Source organism: Micromys minutus (assembly GCF_963924665.1).
Source record: "Micromys minutus genome assembly, chromosome: 24".
Classification (NCBI taxonomy): Eukaryota; Metazoa; Chordata; class Mammalia; order Rodentia; family Muridae; genus Micromys; species Micromys minutus.
Genome location: NC_137959.1, coordinates 27424533 through 27430532, shown reverse-complemented (window position 1 = coordinate 27430532; position 6000 = coordinate 27424533).

Here is a 6000-nt window from a genome sequence, read left to right as displayed (position 1 = left end):
CAAATTTCAATGACACCTCCTCTTTATTACCTGGGCCACAACTGTATCTTAAAGCCAGCACCAGAGCACCCCTGAAGGCTTTACAGATGTACTCCCCCACATACCAGGAGTGTGACTGGGATCTAGAGGCTCAGATCTTAGGAAGACCAGAAGAGATGAACACCTGATAACTGATTTTGTACCACAGTTCTCAGAACCCCCTGGGATGTCTGTTTACCACCAAGATTCACAGGAGCTGGGAGAGGAACGGGGCACTGAAGTCCTAAAGGGCTCCCCAGGAGCACTGCGTTTGAGGAAGATCACCGTCCAGAGCACTGTGAGGTTGCTTGTCCCAAGAGCACTGTGAACAATGAAGAATATTGTCCTCATGGTGAATGATTGTGGAAGGGTTCGGGAGCTGTGCTGGCCACTGCAGAAAGACTCCTCAAGGCAGATTGGTTGTCCTTCTCACTCCCACCCTCTGGTCTTCAGAGAACTGTAGCGACTGAGACTGTCTTATCTTATTTTGCTGATTTTTTGGAGGCTGGCCACCATGCCAGCAGTTACCAGAAACAAAAACATCAGTTCTCACACCTTACCCTACTCTGCACCTGGACAAATCGCTTGTCCTGTCCCCGCTCCTGCCCCCGGGAAGAGCTGATTATTCATTTCTCACAGCTAGCCCAGTCCAGCCATTATTTTTTTCTCTCTAACTGCTCCTGGCCAGGGGTGGGCCGATAGCCGTGAATCCCACTGTGCAGGATGCAGCCATCAGATGAATTCTTGATTATCAAGGCACAAGTCACACACCCCTGGAATCCGGGGAGGGTGTGAGCCAGGCTGGTGGGGAAGATGCTGCTGTGAGACGTGCCTTTCTCACTTTGGCTTTCCACATGTCTTTCAGAAAGTGTCACTGGGGTGGGAGCTTCAGGTACCGAGGTGTGTGACAATGCTGCTCACCGAAGGGACGGTGGCCAAAGGTGATGTCACAGGGAATACCACGGAGGCTATTCATCCTTTCACTCTTCCAGATTATCCTTGTTGGCTCCTAGGAACCTGCATCATCCCTAGCAGATGTTCAAGACTTTCTGTCTGCCTCTCCCAACTTCCATCTTGGCTCTGGCATTGATGGGTGAACCTGAGCACTTAGCTCTCTGAGCATCAGTGTCTACACCAGCCATGTAAGGGTGGCTGGCTCTCAGGGGTATCTGTGAAGGGTCCTTTTGCTCTCTCTCTCTCTCTCTCTCTCTCTCTCTCTCTCTCTCTCTCTCTCTCTCTCTCCTCCCTCCCTCCCTCCCTCCCTCCCTCCCTCTCCCCCTTCAGCATTTCTTCTTCTTTCTGTGAGGATAGGGCAAGGTTTTGTGCCTACCTCATACTCTTTATTGTACCTTGCTCAGAGCAAAGCATGTCAAGAGATCTCAAAAGGTGTGTGACTTGGGGTTCCTTTCCAAGTTGGGAGAAGGGTTGGGCTAGCTTAGGCTATGGGATTGGGCTGAGTTGACAGCTGTCTGAGATAATGCATACCCAGCCAGTCTTCCTGTGTCAGAGCAGTGACATTTCCTTCCCAACCCTTAGCCTACTTGTTACCTCTTCCCAAGCACTTTGCTATCCTGGAACCTAGTACCCATGGGTTATTTGCACCTAGGAGACTAAATAAAATTTCCATCCCGATGCCTTGACTTTTCCAGTTTTGAGTAAATACAATTAAAACTAACTGAGCAATAATAAAGCCAATGACAGAGGCCTTCAAAGGCATTTGGAAAACAGACTTGGTGTTTTCACCAACATTCTTATTTTGTGGTAATGAGTTCCCAACTTGCTGGCTAGATTAAAATGTTATGCTGCACAAATGCAGTATGTATGCAATTGAGCCCAAATAAAATTACCGTTTACGTTTTCATCAAGCAGGGAGCAGGCTGCTGAGGACAGTTGAAATGCAATTTATGATTATGCAAATGAAGCTAGCTTCAGGACACTAATATGTAGATAAACGAGACTTTCATTAAGATGCCGTTAACCTTGAAAATTATATACAATTGCCACAAATATCCCTTAAAATATAAGAGGGACCATTTCCTCTAGTTTTGTGATTTCTTCTTTATGGGTCATGGGCTATGTCATCTGAGGGTTCAGTGTGGGGACAGAGCTTTCGTGTTTTAACCAGTGTTTCGTGTTGTGTTAAAGTAACAGAAAACAGACCAATACAAAATTGTATCCCAATAAAGCCAAGACTGGAAGTAATCTAAGAGTTAGTTCTCTTTGGAATAAAATACATCTGGGGTCATGACCAAGGAGGATATGGTCAGTGTCAGCATCTAGTAGGCTGGGGTCAGGTAGAACTTTGTACTGGGCCATGTTCAGGGAGTCTGCTCCATGGGTAGAAGCTCTGATCACTGCAGTGGGCTGGAGAACAGGGTCCAGCTAGGGTGAGCCAAGGAATATGAGGAAAGAAGCCAGACAGGCCTGAAGGATGGGGTCAGCAGGAAGCCTCTTGTCTCTGTGGGGAATGGTATGAAAGAAAGGGAAACTGAGGTAAAAGTGGAGTCGGGAAGCCATGCCAGAACAGTGAAACAATCAGGGAAGTCCATGTTTCAGGGTTGCATGCCTGATACCAGTGTCTCTGCTTTTGGGCAGCTGTCGGTCAAGAATGAGCCTCGGCATGGGGCGTCTCTGAGACTTACCATGCACCTCTGCCCTTTCACTCCTCTACCTCGTTAAACTGTAGATTGTGACTTGGTATGTCTAGGTGGACCCTAAGTTCGAGGTCCCTAACATATTACAGGTGGCAATCTCCTTGCAGGCCCTTGAATGTCCTCTGGTCCCTCCCCTCCCCGTGGTTTGACATGCGCAGCTGATTTTCCCATGCCCTTCTCCCTCCTGGTTTTCCTGATGACAGTTCTACAAAATCCTTTTGATAGGAATCTTATTCTCAGGGCTTGCTTTCAGGGTACTGACCTAGGACACAGTACTCCTCTGAGATGAATATTACAGCCACTCAGTTTGAGATGAAGAAGTGGGGCTCAGAGAGGGAAGTCACAAGCTCAAAGACACACAGCCAGTTAGCCATAGAGTGGGCGACTTCTAGACCTTTCAGAATCAATCACCCAGTCTTTCCCCCCATTAGACTATTTTTTCTTGAAGCTTCCAGCTAAGCCCCTCGGCCACAGCCGGCATCTTTTTGCAGCCTGTTCCTTTCTTCCCAGCCCTTTGAGAAACTAGTAGAGACAGGACAGACCACCCCACCCACCCCTTTCAATCAAAGCTTCCAGGCTACTGAACTTCCATTGTGCAGTACAATGCACAAAGACCTGACTCTGCGGCAGCTCCAGGATTCTGGTCTCCCTCACACTTCGGAGGTCCTTTCTGGATCTGCTTTTTATTTTATTTTATTTTTATTTCTGTCCTAAGACAGTTAAGCAGTGGGATCTGTGGGAAGCGTTAAATAAAGCAGAAGAGGAGACTTGGAGAGCATTTCTATTCTTTCATCCAAGGGCAGAGAGGGCAGAGGCCAGGCATTGTACTTCAAGAATGTTTCCTATGCTCAAAGCACGCCTGCAGCCCTCACCACCCAAGGACTGGGGAAAAGCATGGGGCCTGCAGCGTGACATCTCATCATCTCAGATGGCTCTCTCCTGTTTCCCTGGTGAGACGCCTTAGTGGCTGATGCTGCACCAACTCACTTACCTGCTTGTGTTGTTAGCCTTCACATCTGTGCTGTCTTAAAGCCCAAGATCGAGGCAGAGAGTGGCAGGGTCTCACTCCTGGTCCCAGGCAAACATACCTACTGCCTCAAAGCTTTTTTTAGCTTTTTGTTATTAAAGTGAAGATTGTGCTATACGTGTGGTGTTAGGGGAAGGGGAGCCAAACGAGGAGCATGCTGGCATTAACTACAGTCCGGGAACAACATATTATTACTCATACAGAAGCTTGCTGCAAATGATCCTTTTGTTAGTCCAAGGACCACTTTCTGGCCATGTCTTTGCTAGGAGCAAGGACTCTTGGATTAATCGGCCTTTGATTCAATCACCCAGGGGCAAGGCAACATCAGATCAGCTCCCTAGGCTCCTCCTCAGTTTTCTCACACAGTCTAAGGGAGGCCATGTACTCCCATCACTGGGGACACAACAGTCAATACAATGGAGCCATGTCCTGCTTTTGAAACCGGTGCAGGGTGTTAACTCTGGAGCTCCAGGTCAGTGGAAGCCCCTGGTAAGCACTGGTAGCAGGATCCAGTCTTGAGAGATGAGTCTAAGTTTCCAGTATGTGGAGAATGGGGAATGTTCATTGAGTAAAGAACATTCATCCTTCATCAGGTGCCTACTACTTCCCTAGTTTACATTTTCCTCTTCTATGTTATCATTTCATGTTGCCTTATCTTAGTTTTAGAGACAAAACCTTACCATATGATCTACCATGACCTTGAGGCCTCCCTCCTTCTATCCACGGCATCTTGAGTATAGCATGGGTTTTATTTAATGTGTCTATTATTCTGACCCAGATGACTGCTTTTGGTTGGCAGCATTTATGAGATGTTCCCAGAAAGGGTGTGTGTGTGGGGGGGTGATGGACCTCTCCAGGCACTGCCCTGAAATCTGGAAACTCCGAGTACCAGTGATAAGCAGACGGTGCATTCCCATATGTGGTGAATTTTTTTTGGGGGGGGGGTGGAGGGAGAGCAGAAATATGTCCATTCACTATCATTTAAGTGACACAGTTCCCACCCTGCTGGACCAAAGCTCTTCAGATCCAGGAGAACCAGTAAGGGTTTCCCCATAGTGTTGGCCTGGTCATGATGGGATCTTCTTGCTGGGATGCCCCACAGCTAGGGTATGGGAGAGTTAAAATGGAGGCTGAATAAAGAATGACTATCCAATGATGTTACAATTCAGTTGGCGTAGGAAAGAATATGTCTTAATTTTGAGGACATACTTGGGGCTTTCAAGGCCTGGAGGTCCCAGCAACTATAGACAGCACAGGACATGGTGCCTATGACTCAGACCCTTAGGAGTAAAGTACCAGAAATACCTCCAACCAATAAAGTTGTCCATGGAGATTTAAGAGAGGCTGGCATGGGAATGTTTAATCCTGCTAGAGTTTGTGTGACATCTATTTGCAGCCAAGGTAGCTTAAATGACAATAATTGCTTAGCTCATAGTTCTGAGAGACAGAAGCCTGATGTTAGGTGTCAGCAGATCTGGTGTCCTCTGGGAGCTTACAGACAAACCCACGTCTTCAGATGAGCTTTCCTCTGTGTCAGTGTCTAAATTTCTTCTTTTTAGAGGATGCCAGTCCTATTGTCTTAGAAGCCATTCTAAAATCCTCTTACCATCACTACCTCCCCTAAGATCTAGTGTCCAAATGCACTCTTGTTCTGAGATACTGAGGATCAGGATCTCAACATGTAGATTTTGGGATGGCCAGTTTATAACAAGGAATAATGGTGAGTATTGATAGTCATCTCAAGACCAAACTGGCTTTGAACTCACAATCTTCTTGCATTAGTCTCCCAATGGACAGATGGCAAGCAAGTACTGCCATGCCTAGCTATAATTTTTTTTTTTCTGATGAGGGGACTGTCTCAAATCTCAAAGAACAGGTTGTTGACTTTGTCTGGACAAAGTATCATACTAGGAATTGTGAATGTGTGTTTAAGTTTTAGGTTTAGCAATCACTTGGACAAGTTATTTCCACTCTCTGGTCTTAGTTTCCCCATGTGTGAGGCATAAAGACTCTGTCTTCCAAGTCTAGGATAAGAGTCAGTGACAGTACTTCGGGCCCCATCTCTAACTTGCACAACCCAGCCAGGGCTCAAATGTGGCTTCTAGACCAGAGTTGGAGGCAGTTGGACGGTTGACTACTCAACCAGTCTGGTGTTGACTGTCAGGTGTTTAAGGGCTTGGTAGATTTCTTTCTGTTATAAGACAGACAACCTAATTTTGTCATTTGACCCTCTGGAAAACCCAAATTTCCCGGCTGCTCAAAAACATCATGGTGGGATGTCACCAGAATTCACTGATCAAA